This window comes from Mesoplodon bidens, assembly GCF_964165515.1.
Source record: "Mesoplodon bidens genome assembly, contig: HAP1_SCAFFOLD_320, whole genome shotgun sequence".
Lineage (NCBI taxonomy): Eukaryota > Metazoa > Chordata > Mammalia > Artiodactyla > Ziphiidae > Mesoplodon > Mesoplodon bidens.
This window is the reverse complement of record NW_027671880.1, coordinates 138097-159529: the sequence shown is the minus strand read 5'-3', so window position 1 is coordinate 159529 and position 21433 is coordinate 138097.

Genomic DNA, 21433 nt, shown 5'->3' with positions numbered 1-21433 from the left:
AGAATTAATATTGTTAAAATGTCCATACTACCTAAAGCCATATAGATTTGATGCAATTTCTATCAAAATTTCAATAGCATTTTTCACAGAAATAGATGAAAACAATCCTAAAATTCATAGGGAACCACAAAAGACCCCAAATAGCGAAAGAAATCCTGAGAAAGAAGAACAAAGCTGGAGACATCACACTTCCTGATTTCAAACTATACTAATAAAGCTATAGTAATTATGACAGTATGGTACTGGCATAAAAACAGACACAGAGACTCATGGGAACAGAAACAAGAGCCCAGAAATAAACCCACATGTATATGATCAACTAATATTTGACAAGAGAGCCAAGAACACTCATGGGGCAAGGATAGTCTCATCAATATAGGGTGTTGTGAAAACTGGATATTCACATGCAAAAGAATAAAATCGGACCCCCCTCTTACACTTCTCACAAAAGTTAACACAGAATGAAATAAGACTTAAGTGTAAGATCTGAAATCATAGGACTTCTAAACGAAATTATAGGAAAAATCTTCCTGGCATGGCTTGGCAATGAGTTTTTGTATTGGACACCAAAGCACCAAGCAACAGAAGCAAAAATAAACCCATAAGACTATATCAAGCTAAAAAGCTTCTGCACCAGACACACAAAAATTAACAAAATAAAAAGACAACCTACTGAATGGTAGAAAATGTTTGAAGCCATATATCTGATGAGGGGTTAATGTCCAAAATGCATAAGAAGTCATACAATGCAACAGCAAAAAATACAAAAACAAATAATCGACTTTAAAAATGGGAAAAGGGCCTGAAAAGATATTTTTTTCCAAAGAAGATATACATGGTCAACAGGTACACGAAAAGGTACTCAACATCACTAATCATGGAAGTGCAAATCAAAACTACAATGAGATATCACCTTACACTTGTTAGAATGGTTGTTATCAAAAAAAGAGAGAGTGAGAGAGATAAGTGTTGGCAAGGATATAGAGAAAAGGGAATCCTTGTGCCCTGTTGGTGGGAATGTAAGTTGGTGCAGCCACTATGGAAAACACTATGGATGTTCCTCAAAAAATTAAAAACAGAATTACCATATAATGCAGAAATCCAACTTCTCTGTATACATCTGGAGAAAATGAATTCACTGTCTCAAAGAGATATCTGCACCTCCATGTTCATTGCAGCATTATTAAAAATAGCCAAGACATAGAAGCAACCTAAGTGTCCTTCAAAATTTAAATGAATAAGGAAAATTTGATATATGTACAGTGGAATATTATTCGGCTGTAATAAAGGAGAAAATCCTGCCATTTGCAACATGGATGAATCTTGAGGGCATTAACTAAGTAAAATAAGTCAGACAGAGAAAAACAAACACTATATGATCTCACTTATATGGACTGTACAAAAGCCAAATTCACAGAAAAGAAAAGGTAGCTTAATGGTTGCCAGGGGCTGGGAAGTAGGGGAAATGGGGAGATGTTTGTCAAATGGTACAAGCTTCTAGTTATAAGGTACATAAGTTCTATGGACCTAATGTACAGCATGGTGACTGTAGTTAACAATACCATATTCTATACATGAAAGTTGCAAAGAGAGGAGATCTTAGATGTTCTCACTGCACAAAAAATAATGGTAACTCTATGAGGTGATGAATGTGTTAACTAACCTTATTGTGGCAATCATTTCACAATATATACTTGTAGCAATCATCACATTGTACAACGTAAACTTACATGTTGTTATATGTCAAGAGTGGTGAGAGTGGCCAACCTTGTCTTGTTCCTGATCTTAGTGGAAATGGTTTCACTTTTTCACCATTGAGGACGATGCTGGCTGTGGGTTTGTCATATATGGCCTTTATTATGTTGAGGAAAGTTCCCTCTATGCCTACTTTCTGCAGGGTTTTTATCATAAATGGGTGTTGAATTTTGTCGAAAGCTTTCTCTGCATCTATTGAGATGATCATATGGTTTTTCTCCTTCAATTTGTTAATATGGTGTATCACGTTGATTGATTTGCATATATTGAAGAATCCTTGCATTCCTGGAATAAACCCCAATTGATCATGGTGTATGATCCTTTTAATGTGCTGTTGGATTCTGTTTGCTAGTATTTTGTTGAGGATTTTTGCATCTCTGTTCATCAGTGATATTGGCCTGTAGTTTTCTTTCTTTGTGACATCCTTGTCTGGTTTTGGTATCAAGGTGATGGTGGCCTCGTAGAATGAGTTTGTGAGTGTTCCTCCCTCTGCTATATTTTGGAAGAGTTTCAGAAGGATAGGTGTTAGCTCTTCTCTAAATGCTTGATAGAATTCGCCTGTGAAGCCATCTGGTCCTGGGCTTTTGTTTGTTGGAATATTTTTTATCACAGTTTCAATTTCAGTGCTTGTGATTGGTCTGTTCATATTTTCTATTTCTTCCTGATTCAGTCTTGGCAGGTTGTGCATTTCTAAGACTTTGTCCATTTCTTCCAGGTTGTCCATTTTATTGGCATAGAGTTGCTTATAGTAATCTCTCATGATCTTTTGTATTTCTGCAGTGTCAGTTGTTACTTCTCCTTTTTCATTTCTAATTCTATTGATTTGAGTCTTCTCCCTTTTTTTTGATGAGTCTGGCTAATGGTTTATCAATTTTGTTTATCTTCTCAAAGAACCAGCTTTTAGTTTTATTGATCTTTGCTATCGTTTCCTTCATTTATTTTTCATTTATTTCTGATCTGATTTTTATGATTTCTTTCCTTCTGCTAACTTTGGGGTGTTTTTGTTCTTCTTTCTCTAATTGCTTTAGGTGCAAGGTTAGGTTGTTTATTCGAGATGTTTCCTGTTTCTTAAGGTGGGAATGTATTGCTATAAACTTCCCTCTTAGAACTGCTTTTGCTGCATCCCATAGGTTTTGGGTCGTCGTGTCTCCATTGTCATTTGTTTCTAGGTATTTTTTAATTTCCTCTTTGATTTCTTCAGTGATCACTTCGTTATTAAGTAGTGTATTGTTTAGCCTCCATGTGTTTGTATTTTTTACAGCTCTTTTCCTATAATTGATATCTAGTCTGATAGCATTGTGGTCGGAAAAGATACTTGATACAATTTCAATTTTCTTCAATTTACCAAGGCTTGATTTGTGACCCAAGATATGATCTATCCTGGAGAATGTTCCATGAGCACTTGAGAAAAATGTGTATTCTGTTGTTTTTGGATGGAATGTCCTATAAATATCAATTAAGTCCATCTTGTTTAATGTATCATTTAAAGCTTGAGTTTCCTTATTTATTTTCATTTTGGATGATCTGTCCATTGGTGAAAGTGGGGTGTTAAAGTCCCCTACTATGAGTGTGTTACTGTCGATTTCTCCTTTTATGGCTGTTAGTATTTGCCTTATGTATTGAGGTGCTCCTATGTTGGATGCATAAATATTTACAATTGTTATATCTTCTTCTTGGATGGATCCCTTGATCATTATGTAGTGTCCTTCTTTGTCTCTTCTAGTAGTCTTTATTTTAAAGTCTATTTTGTCTGATATGAGAATTGCTACTCCAGCTTTCTTTTGGTTTCCATTTGCATGGAATACCTTTTTCCATCCCCTTACTTTCAGTCTGTATGTGTCTCTAGGTCTGAAGCGGGTCTCTTGTAGACAGCATATATATGGGTCTTGTTTTTGTATCCATTCAGCCAATCTGTATCTTTTGGTGGGAGCATTTAGTCCATTTACATTTAAGGTAATTATCGATATGTATGTTCCTGTTCCCATTTTCTTAATTGTTTTTGGTTCGTTATTGTAGGTCTTTTCCTTCTGTTGTGTTTCTTGCCTAGAGAAGTTCCTTTAGCATTTGTTGTAAAGCTGGTTTGGTGGTGCTGAACTCTCTCAGCTTTTGCTTGTCTATAAACGTTTTAATTTTTCCATCAAATCTGAATGAGATCCTTGCTGGATAGAGTAATCTTGGTTGCAGGTTTTTCTCCTTCTTCACTTGAATTATGTCCTGCCACTCCCTTCTGGCATGTAGAGTTTCTGCTGAGAGATCAGCTGTTATCCTGATGGGGATTCCCTTGTGTGTTATTTGTTGTTTTTGCCTTGCTGCTTTTAATATGATTTTTTTGTGTTTAATTTTTGACAGTTAATCAATGAATTTGGTAAAGTTGCAGGATACAAAATTAATGCACAGAAATCTCTGGCATTCCTATATACTAATGATAAAAAATCTGAAAGTGAAATCAAGGAAACACTCCCATTTACCATTGCAACAAAAAGAATAAAATATCTAGGAATAAGCCTACCTAAGGAGACAAAAGACCTGTATGCAGAAAATTATAAGACACTGATGAAAGAAATTAAAGATGATACAAATAGATGGAGAGATGTACCATGTTCTTGGATTGGAAGAATCAACATTGTGAAAATGACTCTACTACCCAAAGCAATCTACAGGTTCAATGCAATGCCTATCAAACTACCACTGGCATTTTTCACAGAACTAGAACAAAAAAATTCACAATTTGTATGGAAACACAAAAGACCCCGAATAGCCAAAGCAATCTTGAGAACGAAAAATGGAGCTGGAGGAATCAGGCTCCCTGACTTCAGACTATAGTACAAAGCTACAGTAATCAAGACAGTGTGGTACTGGCACAAAAACAGAAAGATAGATCAATGGAACAAGATAGAAAGCCCAGAGTTAAACCCACGGACATATGGTCACCTTATATTTGATAAAGGAGGCAGGAATGTACAGTGGAGAAAGGACAGCCTCTTCAATAATGGTGCTGGGAAAACTGGATAGGGACATGTAAAAGTATGAGATTAGATCACTCCCTAACACCATACACAAAAATAAGCTCAAAATGGATTAAAGAACTAAATGTAAGGCCAGACACTATCAAACTCTTAGAGGAAAACATAGGCAGAACACTCTATGACATAAATCACAGCAAGATCCTTTTTGACCCACCTCCTAGAGAAATGGAAATAAAGACAAAAATAAACAGATGGGACCTAATGAAACTTAAAAGCTTTTGCACAGCAAAGGAAACCATAAACAAGACCAAAAGACAACCCTCAGAATGGGAGAAAATATTTGCAAATGAAGCAACTGACAAAGGATTAATCTCCAAAATTTATAAGCAGCTCATGCAGCTCAATAAGAAAAAAACAAACAACCCCATCCAAAAATGGGCAGAAGACCTAAATAGACATTTCTCCACAGAAGATATACAGACTGCCAACAAACACATGAAAGGATGCTCAACATCTTTACTCATTAGAGAAATGCAAATCAAAACTACAATGAGATATCATCTCACACCAGTCAGAATGGCCATCATCAATAAATCTAGAAACAATAAATGCTGGAGAGGGTGTGGAAAAAAGGGAACACTCTTGCACTGCTGGTGGGAATGTGAATTGGTACAGCCGCTATGGAGAACGGTATGGAGGTTCCTTAAAAAACTACAAATAGAACTACCATATGACCCAGCAATCCCACTACTGGGCATATAACCTGAGTAGACCATAATTCAAAAAGAGACATGTACCAAAATGTTCATAGCAGCCCTATTTACAATAGCCCGGAGATGGAAACAACCTAAGTGTCCATCATCGGATGAATGGATAAAGAATATGTGGCACATATATGCAATGGAATATTACTCAGCCATATAAAGAAATGAAATTGAGCTATTTGTAATGAGGTGGATAGACCTAGAGTCTGTCATACAGAGTGAAGTAAGTCAGAAAGAGAAAGACAAATACTGTATGCTAACACATATATATGGAATTTAAGAAAAAAAATGTCATGAAGAACATAGGGGTAAGACAGGAATAAAGACTCAGACCTACTACAGAATGGACTTGAGGATATGGGGAGGGGGAAGGGTAAGCTGTGACAAAGTGAAAGCGCGGCATGGACATATATACACTACCAAACGTAAGGTATATAGCTAGTGGGAAGCAGCCGCATAGCACAGGGAGATCAGCTCGGTGCTTTGTGACCGCCTGGAGGGGTGGGATAGGGAGGGTGGGAGGGAGACACAAAAGGGAGGGGATATGGAAACATATGTATATGTATAACTGATTAAATTTGTTATTAAAAAAAACTGATGAATTACTGGAAACAACCATTTCAGAACTCTGGAAATTAACTAAACGTATACAAGTTGAGAAACATTTATTCAAGAAAAACTACTGAGCCTCGGTAAGAACAATAGGTTCTGTGACATTTTAACTTGGAACTTGTTCCATCCTCACTTTCCCCGACTCAGCAACATGGTATTTTAGGCCTTGCTGGTGCCAGAAGGGATTGATATGATTTGGAGTTCCAAGGAAAAGCCCCATGTCCACAGCTCTGTTCAAAACAATAGTGCTTGGTAGCAAACAGTCAAAGGCCAACATGGAAGCTGCCTAAGGCTGTAATAACAATTGAGGCAAGCAAGAGACCAGCCAAACATTTAAAATGGAGGGAATAAGACAGTTGAAATAAGGATATGAAAACTCTGACTTTTTCCTGCTGATTTGGAACGCTGTGCACATGGGTAGGCCCTACATTTACACACAGGAATCACCAGAGAGGACCCCAGTCTACTGTTCATATCTGACTGACATTTAGACCCTGTGCAAGCAAGAAGTGAAAGCCCAGGCAGACTTGTTAACTCCCTGAATTTTGAATGCATTTCCTAACCCATACATAGATCACCTTTGCACTGAATGGAAGCCTAACCAACTCAAAGCGATAGAGTAGGGTAATTAAATGGTTAATTTGAATATCCCACTGGAGGATTGAAGACAGAGAGAGAATTTTAAGGGAGTCTGCAAGACTGTTGTAAGCTAATGACCATGCAAGAAAAGAATCCAGTAACCTAGCAACAATCTACACTCCTTGAAGGAAGACCAGGCACATTCAAGCACCAGGCACATTCAAGCCACAAGTCCTGATAATTAAAAAGCAAGACAGTAGATATGGGTTCTGAATCTTGTTACATGAATTCAGGGAGTTAATGGTTCTTGAAGAGTAGCATTTCTGCATGTGGCCAAGGCAGGAATATAGGTGAAAGGGGAAAAAAAACTAGGTGAAAGGGGACATTATACTGAAACCTGATATGAAGTACCATATTTTAGTATAGGTCACCACCCCTCTGCTAATATACATATGTTTAACTAGTACCATGACAGTCCCATTTAGACCATATAGGGCCAAAGGAGGAACTAATGATGTAAGCCTTGATAGCTACCACAAAATGAGGAAGAAGGTGGTCGTCTCCCCTCCCCACTTTTTCTTTGATTATAAAAACATAGCCTGCTTTGTTCTTGGGGCTGCTGTGCTCCCTTGCCTGCCCATTTGTCAAGCATCCTATGCTAATAAGCTCACTCTTTGCCAAACATTTTGCCTCACACTGAATTCTTTCTGCATTGAGAAAAAAGAACCTGAGCTTCAATAAGTCCTGACACCAGGTGAGCAGTTTCAATTAAAAGACAGTGGGTTTGAGTCCTCTCCTCATGGGTTCAAGTCCCTATCTGAGTTTTGGTTGAGTTCAAGTCACATTCAAGAAGGAGTGTGGTTTCAGCAGCATTCAATCTGACTGACTACTAAGCTATGCTGACCCAAGGTAATCCCTAGGAAGCCAGAAATGACAACAACCCCAGGAGGTGGTATCAGAACAATATATTATCTAAAATGTCCAGTTGTCAACAACAAAAATAAGACGTGCAGATAAACTGGAAAGTGTGGCTATACACAGGATAAAAAGGCAGTCAATAGAAACTGTCCCTAAGGAAGCCCAGATACTGGGTACAATTCATAGAGACATCAAATAAGTATTAGAAATATGTTTAAGTGAAACCATATTTAAAGAGTTAAATGAAAGCTTGACAAAAAATTCACACACACACACACGACCAAATAGAAATTCTGGAGTTGAGAAGTAAAATAACTGAAATGAAAATTTTACTAGAGGGGCTCAACAGCACAATTGAGGCTGCAGAAGAAAGGATCAGCTGAATTTGGTGTAGATCAATGTAGATTATTCAGTCTAAAGAACAGAAAGTTAAGGGATGAAAAAAAAAATGAATGGAGTCTCAGAGACTTGTAGGATACCATTCAGCATATCAACCAACGTGTAATGAAAGTCCCAGAGGAGAAGCAAGAGAAAAAAGGGCAGAAAAAGTATTTGAAGAAATAATGGTTGAAATTTCTCAATCTGATGAAAAACATTAATCTACACACCCAAGAGTCAATGAAATTCAAATAGGATATAATCAATGTTACAACACTTTGACACATCACTGTCAGACTGCCAAAGGACAAAGAGAGAATCTTGAAAGTATGTGGAGTATCTTTTGATGTGCTTCTCAGTCATTTGTATATCTTCCTTGGAAAAAATGTCTATTCAGATCCTTCACCCATTTTTTAATTGGGTTATTTGCCTTTTTATTATTGAGTTGTAAGAGTTCTTTACATATTCTATATACAATGCCCTTATCAGATATATGATCTACCAATATCTTCTTCCATTCTGAGATTGCCTTTTCACTTTCTTGATAGTGTCCTTTGAAGCACAAATGCTTTTAGGTTTGATGAAGCCCAATTTATTTTCTTTTATTGCTTATTCTTTTGATATCATGTCTAAGGATATATTGCCAAATCTGAGATCCTGAAGATATACCCCCATGTTTTCTTTTAAGAGTGTTATAGATTTAGCTCTTAGCATTTAGGTCTTTGATACATTTTGTGTTAATTTTTGTATAAGTTATGAGGTAAAGGTCCAATTTTATTCTTTTACATGTGGTAATCTAGTTGTTCCAACATCACTTATTGAAAAAATTACTCTTTCTCTATTGAATGGCCTTGATGCCCTTGTCAAAAATCAGTTGAGTATGGACCTATGAGTTTCTGAATGCTCAGTTCTATTCTACTGTTTTAGATATCTACCTGTATGCCTTTACCCTTCCCCCATCTTCATTACCATTGCTTTGTAGTAAGTTTTATATGGAGAAATATGGATCCTCCAACTTTTTTTTCAGGCTTGTTTTGGCTATTCAAGGTCCCTTGCAATTCTACATGAATTATAGGATCAGCCTGTCAGTTTCTACAAAGAAACCAGCTGGGATTTTGATGCGGATTCCATTGCATCATTAGATTAATTTGGGGAGTACTGTCATCTTAACAATACTGTTCATCTTCTGATGAACATGGGATATTTTTCCATTTATTTAGACCCTCTAATTTCTTTCAATGATATTTTGTTATTTTCAGTATACAAGTCTTCCACAAAAACTGTGCAATTTGCACCTAAGAATTTGATTCCTTTCAATGTTATCATAAATTGAATTGTTTTCTTATTTTCATTGTTAGATTATTCATTTAAGGTGCATAGAAATACAATTGATTTTTATTTATTGATCTTGTATCCTATGACCTTGCTGGACTCATTTATTAGTTTTAATAATGCTTTATTGGATTCCTTGAGATTTTCTGTACATAATTTCATGTCATCTGTGAATGGATATAGTTCTACTTCTTCTTATTCAATACAGATGCCTTTTATAACTTTTCCCTGTCTAAATTGCCCTGACTAGAACATTCAGTACAATGCTGAAGGAAAATGATGTGCACAGACATCCTTGTCTTGTTCCTGACATTAGGTAGAAATCATCCAGTCATTTACCATTCAGGATCATGTTAACCATGAATTTTCATAGGTGCTCTTTATCAGGCTGAGGATGTTTCCCTGTATTCGTAGTTTCCTTCTATTTATTTATTTATTTATTTATTTATTTATTTATTTATTTATTTATGGCTGCATTTGTTCTTCATTGCTGCTCATGGGCTTTCTCTAGTTGTGGCGAGTAGGGGCTACTCTTCGCTGTGGTGTGCAGGCTTCTCATTGCGGTGTCTTCTCTTGTTGTGGAGCATGGGCTCTAGGCACATGACCTTCAGTAGTTGTGGCTCACGGGCTCTAGAACGCAGGCTCAATAGTTATGGTGCATGAGCTTAGTTGCTCCACAGCATGTGGGATCTTCCTGGACCAGGACTGGAACCCATATCTCCTGCATTGGCAGGCAGATTTTTAACCACTGCACCACAATGGAAGCTGTATTCATATATTCTTGAGTGCTTTTATCACATTGAATTTTGTCAAATGCCTGTGTCTACTGAAATGATTATGTGGTTTTTATCCTTTATTCTATTGATATGATGCATACCCTTTTCTCCTCAAATAATTTTAAAAACAACTGCATAAAACAATAATTATAGTGCTCACTTCAGCAGCACGTATCCTGAAACGATTATAAAACATTGTTGGGCTCATAATGTTAAAGATATACTTTACATGAAAATAGCACAAAGGGGGGAGTAGGAAGAGAAACATATTTGAACAGTTTCTGTGTAATATTGGAATTAAGTTAACATTAATCTGAAATTGTTTTTTAACTTAAAATGCATATTTTATTCCTCACTTGAAAATATCTGTTTAACACAAAAGAAGAAAGTAAAAGAGGACAGAGGCACAAAAAAAGATATGAGATATATCCAAAACAAATAACAGGAACACCCCACCCCCACCTCAGTCAAAGCCTCCGCCAGGCAGCACAGGTCCTGGTGACCTGCGTGCTGCCCCCGACAAAGCCTCCTTTGGCCATGCAGGCCCCAGTGGGCTGTGAGCCATCCCCCTCCAAAGCCTCCTTTGGCCATGCAGGTCCCAGTGGGTTGTGCCGTCCCCTGTGGCCATGCCCATGGGAGCCTGCACCCCAGATGGCTTACACTAGCACACATGCTCCAGGCCAGCTTCAGGAGCAGAAGCTGGTGAGAGGAACACACGCAGAGGTGGGTCCGACAAAGCAGGTCCAGAGACCTACCTAGAGGTCTTTCAGGGCCTCCTGGGGAGTCAGGGGTTGACTGTAGCTCTCTGTGTGGGCAAGGACAATAATAGCGGAGGCACCAGGGAAATTTTTACATTTTAATTTTTTTTTATCTTTTAATTTTATTTTTTAATTTTATTTTTAAATATATTTATTTCTAATTTTTTGAACATAATCATATAACGCTTTTAATAAAGGCAAATAATATAAGACAACAGGAGCAAGATAATTCAAAGAAACATCTAGGAACAAGCTTCCCAATGTCCTTATTTGCCTGAAGACATGATTCATCATCTCTGAATGAAACTGCTGTTATTTGTGCTGATGTACATGTGCTTGTAGAAACTTGGTTTCAGGAGAGGTCAGGCAGAAGTTTCCTACAGAGTCTAGTCACCTAGTGAAGATAGGATATCTAACTGATTACCTCAAGTGAAAATTATCAATAAACAAATTAGTCATACGTTCCAATCAGGAATTCTTTTTTTTTTTTACAACTTTATTACAACTTTATTGGAGTATAATTGCTTCACAATGGTGCATTAGATTCTGCTTTATAACAAAGTGAATCAGTTATACATATACATATGTTCCCATATCCCTTCCCTCTTGCATCTCCCTCCCTCCCAACCTCCCTATCCCACCCCTCCAGGTGGTCACAAGGCACGGAGCTGATCTCCCTGTGCTATGTGGCTGCTTCCCACTAGCTATCTACCTTACGTTTGGTAGTGTATATATGTCCATGCCACTCTCTTGCTTTGTCCCAGCTTACACTTCCCCCTCCCCATATCCTCAAGTCAGTTCTCTAGTAGGTCTGTGTCTTTATTCCTGTCTTACCCCTAGGTTCTTCATGACATTTTTTTTCTTAAATTCCATATATATGTGTTAGCATACGGTATTTGTCTTTCTCTTTATGACTTACTTCACTCTGTATGACAGACTCTAGGTCTATCCACCTCATTACAAATAGCTCAATTTCATTTCTTTTTATGGCTGAGTAATATTCCATTGCATATATGTGCCACATCTTCTTTATCCATTCATCCGATGATGGACACTTAGGTTGTTTCCATCTCTGGGCTACTGTAAATAGAGCTGCAATGAACATTTTGGTGCATGACTCTTTTTGAATTATGGTTTTCTCAGGGTATATGCCTAGTAGTGGGATTGCTGGGTCATATGGTAGTTCTACTTGTAGTTTTTTAAGGAACCTCCATACTGTTCTCCATAGTGGCTTTACCAATTCACATTCCCACCAGCAGTGCAAGAGTGTTCCCTCTTCTCCACACCCTCTCCAGCATTTATTGTTTCTAGATGTTTTGATGATGGCCATTCTGACTGGTGTGAGATGATATCTCATTGTACTTTTGACTTGCATTTCTCTAATGATTAATGATATAGAGCATTCTTTCATGTGTTTGTTGGCAGTCTGTATATCTTCTTTGGATAAATGTCTATTTAGGTCTTCTGCCCATTTTTGGATTGGGTTGTTTGTTTTTTTGTTATTGAGCTGCATGAGCTGCTTATAAATTTTGGAGATTAATCCTTTGTCAGTTGCTTCATTTGCAAATATTTTCTCCCATTCTGAGGGTTGTCTTTTGGTCTTGTTTATGGTTTCCTTTGCTCTGCAAAAGCTTTGAAGTTCCATTAGGTCCCATTTGTTTATTTTTGTTTTTATTTCCATTTCTCTAGGAGCTGGTTCAAAAAGGATCTTGCTGTGATTTATGTCTTAGAGTGTTCTGCCTATGTTTTCCTCTACGAGTTTGATAGTTTCTGGCCTTACATTTAGAACTTTAATCCATTTTGAGCTTACTTTTGTGTATGGTGTTAGAGAATTAAGTGTCAAGACACTTTTTAAGAGGGACCTCATAAAAATGGAAAAGGATTTCTCATTTGACGTAGGTATTTTTTATGAAATTGCCATGACTATCTTTTGAAATGGATTTTATTACTTGAAAAACTTTATTTTTTTTACCTAGAGTTTGATGAAGGGATGCTAAGTAATACTGAAGAATTTAAAGATAGTATTATGCACTTCAACACATCAAATTGGAAGGTCAATTCTCAGTTATCAATTTTATGCCAACACATGTTCAGTATAGTGGGTCATAATGCTGATTATGAGAGTCTTTTTTCACTAAAGAATAGTAGTGGACAAAAGAATGAAATAAGGGACTTCCCTGGCCGTCCAGTGGTTAAGACTTCCCCTTGCTATTCAGGGGTTGCAAGTTCAATCCTTGGTCGGGGAGCTATGATCCCACATGCCTTGCAGCCAAAAAAAAAAAAAAACAAAAACAGAAGCAGTATTGTAACAAATTCAATAAAGACTTTAAAAATAGTCCACATTAAAAAAACTTTAAAAAAATGAAAGGTTATGTACAATTTAAATGGAACACAGATTATAACTGCATTAAATGGATAAGCAAATTCTACAAAACCAGGAACTGTTGAGATCCAAACCATCAGGGAAACATAATTAAAGAGATGTAATTTAGATATGTAGAGTTTGTTTCAGATAAACAATAAATTATTTTGTAGTAGAAGTATGTCCCATGTAATGTTTCTTTTATTTTAATATATGTAGTTGATTCTCGTTATTTGCAGGAATTAGGTTTTATAATGTTGCTGAAAACACTGAATTGGTGACTAGTTACTCATCACTCCTAGGAGAAATAAGGTTGGGTTTCTGTGAGCCTCTGGTTCACAATACTTTCATCAGCCAATCAGCCCATAATTTTTGAAATGTGGTTTTCTGTTTACAAATACCTCATCTAGGGCTTCCCTGGTGGCGTAGTGGTTGAGAGTCCGCCTGCCGATGCTGGGGACACGGGTTCATGCCCCGGTCCAGGAGGATCCCACATGCTGTGGAGCGGCTGGGCCCGTGAGCCGTGGCCGCTGTGTCTGCACGTCCGGAGCCTGTGCTCTGCAACCGGAGCGGCCACAACAGTGAGAGGCCGGCGTACCGCAAACACAAACAAACAAACAAACAAACCTTATCTAATAAACCTTGTTGATTCATTAACATTCACCTCATGACCAAAAGCACTATTACTCATGTCTGAATGAAGCTTATCTAACATTCATATTTTCTCCATAAGGTGCATGATAACTTTCTTGCTTTTAGAAACACTACATAGCACTTCAGCACCACACTTAGGGGCCATTTTAAACAGGGAAGTCACCAATAAAAATCACAAATATGTACTATTAAATAGACTGTGAAAAAGGCACTTCTTTTCAGTATGAGAACTGGAAAAGAAGGCAGAGCATTGCCTTGCTTGACTTCAGCTGGGAATGTACACATTGAGAAATTTTTTGCTGCTCTGCTCATGCCCATGAATAAGCATGAAGGCACTATGAGTATTGATTTGGGGGGTTACAAATAAATTTTAATGAGTAGCTGAATCCATCAATGATGAGGATTGGTTATATATAAGTATTAATTGGTATGACCTATTTCCACAATACATTTAGAAGAAAAGTTACAACATGAAACTTAACTAAAACTTTAGAAGCATTCCCTTTACAAACAGGAATAAGGCAAGGATGTCCCTTATTGTTGCTTCTAAGAGAGAGAAGGTGGTGAAACAGAATAAAGAACATAGCCCTTTGGGTCCAGGAAAAAACCCTCACTGGTGGTGAACTGGGATGAGGTTCAGATGGAGGTGAAACATCAGCTTATGCAATAGCTGGAGGCACTTGAATAGTATGGGGACAATTGCAGTTGTAAGAGTTATTGAGTTGTCTGCCTTTGGTCAGTTGTTTTAAAAGCTCTGAAAACAGAAACTGAGAAGATCAGGTCAGCCAGCTGTCAACTTAAGGCACACTATTGACTCAGCTGTCTCCTGTAGCCACAGGGAAGACTGTGTTGAAAATTAGACCCAGGGCAACAAAGCTACAAAGTAAACTGAGTGCATAGCCTAAATGGTCTCCTAGGCTAAAGTTCAGAACTCTGAGAAGCACGTCTCTAGTGTATTTAATATATTGTCTTTCCAATCCACTCTCTAACATTTATTTAAATATATACGTATCCTCGAAAACATGTGGTGTAGTTGCAGTTTTTAAATATCTGCCTAAATGATATTGTTTTATAAATCACATTTTCTTCTTCATTCAGCATTAACTTTTTAGGTCTATTTATATTGCTATATGTCAATTTAGCATAAATTTAGCAAAATTGTTCATTGCTTTTAACTAATGTGTAGTATATATCCATTTTACTTATATCCATTCCCCTAGTTGAGTCCTAAGGAGATGAAAGCCAGTAAGAAATTATCTGTGATAAGAAATGATTGGGACCTTCAGAATTGTGAATTCTGATACAAAATTTCAGTTCTTTTTGTTTCTGTGCTGTACCCACCCTCTGGTATTCTCAAAATTGTAAGCCTATTCCTCATAAAAGGTACCTAGTCTTTGGAGAATCAAGGAGAAGACTGTGTCAATACTTGGTACAAAATGTTATGAAGCAAGGACAGCAACTGCAGATGAGATGGTATAAGGGAACTGAGGGGTAGAGCCAGGAATGGGAATTTAGAGTGAGAGGTGACAGGAAGCCACCAGAGAAGTTAACACCTCTATAGAAATCATCAGAATACTCTGAAGGATACTGTACTTCCTACAATTACATGAAATAGGAGCTTGATATTTATACATTAAAATAAAAGGTAACCCCAGAAGATTTGGAGACAAATATATATTACATGTTTTCATATGCTTATGTAGGATTCTACAATATTCATAGGAAATTTAGAACTTAGGAATTTACTTAGGCAAATATATTTTCCCTTCAGTGGTTTCACTGGATGGCTGGTAGTTGAGACTATTGGTAGCAGGTGTTGAGAAACTAATTTATTAACCTAGTTCCAAAGCCCTTTCATTAGAGGTAGTGAAAATTGACAAGGAGATTGGAAAGATCAGCTTATCCTATTCCCAAAAGAACCTCTGAATTAAATCACTCCTGGCACCCCTCCATTCCCCACCTTTGATACACTGCAAAGTGCACTGTGTATCAGGGAATGTTTCTGGCACTGTTTGATGATTAGATCCTGCTTCATGGTGTGCTGTGTGACTCTCCTCACAACCAGTCTCAGGAAATATTGGAGAAACCTGGGATGTTATCCATCTTAGGCAGCATGGGATGCATGGGAGACCCTTTGTGACTTGCTGTTGAACAGTGAATAAGGCACCCTGGGACCTTTGATGACCTTGGTGTGCTGGAGATAAACTGAGTCATTGTTTCATCATGAGGAGCCCTTGATGATATATCACCTTGAAAAGTGCTTTTTTTAAGACGAACTCCTTTGATCTTGCTGAAAGATGAACTCAGCCTGGTTTCCCTAATGACTAAGTAAAGTAAGTTGCTTTGTACTTTGCTGTATGAGTTGAAGCAGCCAGTAGAACGGGTTAAACACAAGAGCTTTGGAGCAAGTAAGTCCTGAGATTGAATCTCGGTTCTGGTACTTGATAACTTGACTGCAAGCAAGTAACCAATGATCACTTTACAGTGTTGTTTAGATTATTAAATGAGATCATGTATACAAAGTAGTTAGCACATCATGAGTATTTAATTGATAGCTAAAAACACAAAAAATCTAATTAAATACAGATTGGTAATTATCAGTAATAGCAACTTAGAAATTATAAACCCATAAAGGTTTATACCTTTGTAAAGATTTCTCCATATAGCTGACAGTCTTTTGTTAAACGTAATTTACACAACAATTTAGACTTTTACTCTGGAACTCTGCTTTCAGAGATGACTGTTTCCTATATCTGAAGTTAAACTTGTAGAATGTCTGGGCTAGAATATATGATAAGAATATTCCTCTGGTTGCTCTTCAAAGCTAAGATTTTCTTTATATATGGTTTAACTTAAGGATTTCTTAGACATACTTGTTCTTGTGTTAAGACAAAGTTACCAGATTAGACAGTTTTTAGGGTGTTAGTAGTAGATTCTGAGAAATTAGACAGACTTTTTATTAAATCCTCTGATACAAGGTATTCATTTTCCAGGTAACTGACTTAATAGAAAGGGTTAAGGTGCCAGGTAAGATTATTAAGCCAACTGGCCCAGGGATTCTGGGAGTAAATTTCAACCTTTGATTTAATCCAACTTAACCCAACTGAGCAAAACAACCAAAAGCAGCTTCCATAAACAACCTACAAATATGTACTGGGTTGTACCACTGAGATACCAAAGAGAGTATAAATCAGGTCCTTGTCTCCAGTCAAAGCACATAAGCCACAGAGAGTAAATAGGAGCACCATACATGTCGACCTCCTCCTGATCATGACACACTTTCAAATATTAGACCTTAATATTTAAGTGGCAGACAAACTTGAATATTCAAAATGACACTAAAATAAGATAGCAGCAACTACAAAGCAGACTCCACTACTGGGTAACGTTGTTTTGTGATGTCTATAAATCCCTCTCTAGGGGGCCTTTCCACTTGGCTGTCTTTTAACTTTATATTGTTGTTTGAGCAAAACTGTGCACTGTCCTGACCACATCCTCTTTTAGCCTCACAAGACAAAGATCCTTCATGTGCCAGGAAAAAAGGGGAACTTTTCTTTGCTGACAGCTTAATTTATGCCTCTATATGCCTCAAGCTGAGTCCCACTTTACCTCGCAAGATGGCCCAGTCTACTCAGATAAACATTCCAACTGATAGATGTCCCTGAAATAGTAGGTGTAATCAATTGTAGAACCAATACATTTCACACTATGGGCAAAATTGGTCATCATATTTTGGTGGTTCCAGGCACACCAGTGTGCCTTGGCCAACTGATTAAGGACCTCATCTCTAACCAGAGTAGTCAAGAGCAGGGAGATGGGTGGGAACTCATGTAGTCAGAGATAGCATCTTAGAGACAGACCTCAAAGGATGGGTAAGATTTACAATTGTAGATGCATAAATGGTGGCTATTCCAGGTGAGGAGAATAACGTCTGTTTCATTTACAGCATAAAGGATTTTCACTTCCAATTTTCCAATTATCTTTTCAACTTCACTTCTTCACTTCTTAACATGGGGTACAATCTCCATAACAATTCAATTTATCCAAAGTAGGTGGCACAAGTTTTCTACAATATTAGATCATGAAATGACAGGGCCCTCCTTTCACCTAACAAGGTACAAGGTACAAACCCACATGCTATTGGATTTATGCCTGCAAGAGTCCAACCGTGCCCTCCCAAATCTGATTTCTGACTTTCTCTTTTATCCATTGAATGTTTGTCAGAACACAAAATCCCCTTGACACTTTTCAGGACCAACCCTACCTGACTCCTTCCCAGCATTTGTCACTGTCAGCCTTTCCCTCATTTAAACCCTTCTCTCGCTTACTCTGACACCAAACTCTTGGTTCTCCTCTCCTTCTGATCATTCCTTCTCAGGCTCTTTTCCTCTGTCCCTTAAGTGCTCCCCAGGGCTCAGATTTTGGCCCTCTTCTCTCTTCTCACTCTACACGCTCACAAAGGGAAACTGTCTGGGGATCCTTAGAACTGTGAAATACCTTATTTGAGGTAAGCAAGCCCCTTAACGGGGCTCACTAGCTCTCAGACATTACTCTGCATTGGTTAAATAAAACTGACTCACAGGAATAAATAATGGGGAAAAGTTTGTTAGGGAAACTTCCAGCTACCGAATCTGCCCAGGAGGCAGGGACCACAACAGGAAAAATTTTGTAAGGAGTCTCAACTGAAACTTATTTTTTTGTTTTTATCAGGAACACAGGCCTTAAAAAGATAAGCACCTCTGAGCTTGTTTCCTAAGACATCTTATTTATCAGAATCCATTTTTAGACAGGACGTTCCAAGCGGGCTGGACTACACAATCGCGTTCACTGAGCTAACCCCAGCACCAGCCTGGGCCTAGCACCGAGCCGGTTAGGGGTTTGTCTATTGCACGGTGGCTCTGCCTGACAGTTCAGCCGTGCTGCGGCCCACTGGGGCGGGAGAGCAGGGAACGGAGCTAAGGTTGGCTCTGCTGAGAGGTGCTGCATTCAGAATAACTCCTCGAGTAGCAGCAGACACCTGCCACAGGCTTAAGTCGTCTCCTCCTGACTTCACCCAGGTTCTCCCGCAACGAAAACAATCTAAGGAGTCGCCTCAGCCACAGCACATCTCGGGGCCGGGACTGCTCTGCCCACGCAGCAGCGCGGTGGAGGGCCGGGTGCAGCCCTGACGTCAAGCTTGACCCCGCCCCTTAGGGGAGGGGCGTGAGCGCGGGAGCTCTGTTACATAGGCGCCTTCGTCCTATATAAGTGGCGCTAGAGGCCGACGGTGGGGTTTTGGGGAGATGGTTTTGCCGCCATTTTGTAGGGTGTTTGTTGCAGCGACAGGGAGAGAAGACGGCGGTTTGGTGACAGTTATTGGCCAAAGGGCCTTTTGCTTTTGAGGAGGTAAGGTTTCGGATAGGGTGTTCTGGGCTGGGCGGTTTCCCAGTCTTTTAGGTCTCGAAAGCTAGGTGTCAGAAAAACGACGGGATTCGGGGCCTCGGTGACCGGGGTTTCTTCGGGGCACAGCTCTGCTCGTGGCATTTGAAACCTAAAGTTGCCCCGGTGTCATGGTAGATTTAAAATCCAAGGGCGGAAAGGCCTCGGCTCTGCCATTGACTCGTCTCAGAGAGGCCAGGCCACTCATATCACGGCTCCTTAGGCCCGTGACCCGTCCCGCCGATCAGAGTGAGACCCTGCAAGAGCCTCCTGGGGCAAGTGTTGTCCTAGATCAAGCCTTACTCTGGGTCCCTGGCTTCGGCCGTTTGTAGCATTCTGGGATTTTCCGAGGTCAGACTTCTGCCTCTGAGTGCGCCAAAGGCCCTGGCCAGGTGCCCTGGTGGAGAGGCAGGGGGTGGGGACTGGGCGTCTGAGGAACTGCTAGTTTGCAAGTCCAGGTGGTGGAATTTAGCTCGTGCTTGTGAGAGGTCAATACGGAGAGGCTCATCCTTTGTGCGAACTGTTTTTTTCCTAAAGTGGAGCATAGTATTGTTGCATCAGATGTGCATTTCTGATACTTTTGGATCACCCTGTCCTTGATTACTTAAGTAACCATGAAATGCTTATACTATTCTTAGGAAACAGCGCTCCAAACTGACCACGTCAACCACCTGGTCTTATTTTATAGGTATCTTTGTATGATTGTGCTCCATACATACACCCACAGGCTTCTTGTTATCCATTACATACAGTACTCTTGGAGCCATCTAATCATAACTTTAACCTATATAGATATTTTTATATAGATAACGTCAAATTGTTGGGTAATATAGGGTGTTAAAGGGCAGTAGAGAATCAGGTTTCTAAGATGGATATAAACATCTGATGTTTATTGTATCTGATGTTTTTATTGAAGGACGTCCAATGATTCTAACATGTAGGATTCTTTGTTACTAAGAAATAGTGTGATAATTCTAGATAGTTTTTCTTTTTTTTGTATGCGAAGGAACCTAATCTGTATAACCTGGATCTGGGATTCTTCTCTTGGCCCCCTGAGAAAATATCTCTGAACAGTAGTGGTGGTGGTGGTGGGGACAGCTTCCTAACAGCTGAATTAAATTTAAAGTAATGAACTTGGCTAGAGAAATAAAAACCTTTGGCTCTCCCAAGATGCTTATTTTAATACTTGCATATTGATAACTGTGGTTATTTAAGAATTCTGCCTTGGTGAGCTAGTTATGGCCTACTGATAGTAGAAGGAAAAAAACAAAACTGAAGCAGGCACACGTGTTTTGCAAAAAATGCATTATAATAATCATAGTAATAAACCTCAGTCATCAGATGTTGTAATTTTGCTTGCTATGATTTAAGAATGCTTAACTAAACATTTTTAAAGAGTTCCTATGTGGTTAAAATATAATTTGGGTAATTGAAGGGTTAGAAGAATTCCACTAGAAATATAATTTTTTTGATGGCTTTTCTGATGGTCTTTTGGCTCAGGGTAATTTGTAATGTCATTTATTTCAGTTTCCCATATTCAAATGACTATGTAAATCAGAATGCTCACTTATCAATTTCCAGTGAGAACCCTGACTAGAGTTTTAGGATTTTTGTTGGACCTAAGAATCAACAAGAGAAGTGAGTTAAAAGATCTAAATATTTGGTGGCTTCGGTCCCTGATGGCATGATACCTACATTTTCTTAGGGAATACCTCCCAGGAGATGCCTCATTTTAAAGTCTTTTAATTCATTTGAAATCTTTTAAATTTTTTACTTGAATTTGTTTGCTTGTTACTGAGTCATTTGGGCTAACTGAAGGAGGTTAACTAAGTTGGTTTTGCTCCATTTTACCTGTTTTCAGCTCCTTGCTGAGTTGTGAACCTCACCCTCTTCAACAGTTTGGACATCACTGTTAAAAACTTGACTGCTTTGTGAAAGAATTAAGATTTGAAGAGGCAGAATGGGATGACATTGTTAGAACACAGATCCTGATCCTGAATGGAACCTGTGAGGATGTAGTTGGAGCCAAGGAATTGTCACAATTATCTGATTTCAGTGTGACCATATTCATCCTTATAGGTTCATTTCTTTAGTCACCCCAGATCTACAACAAATATGTTTAATTTTAAGAATGGTTGCAGGATGATCTGAAAATAAACAG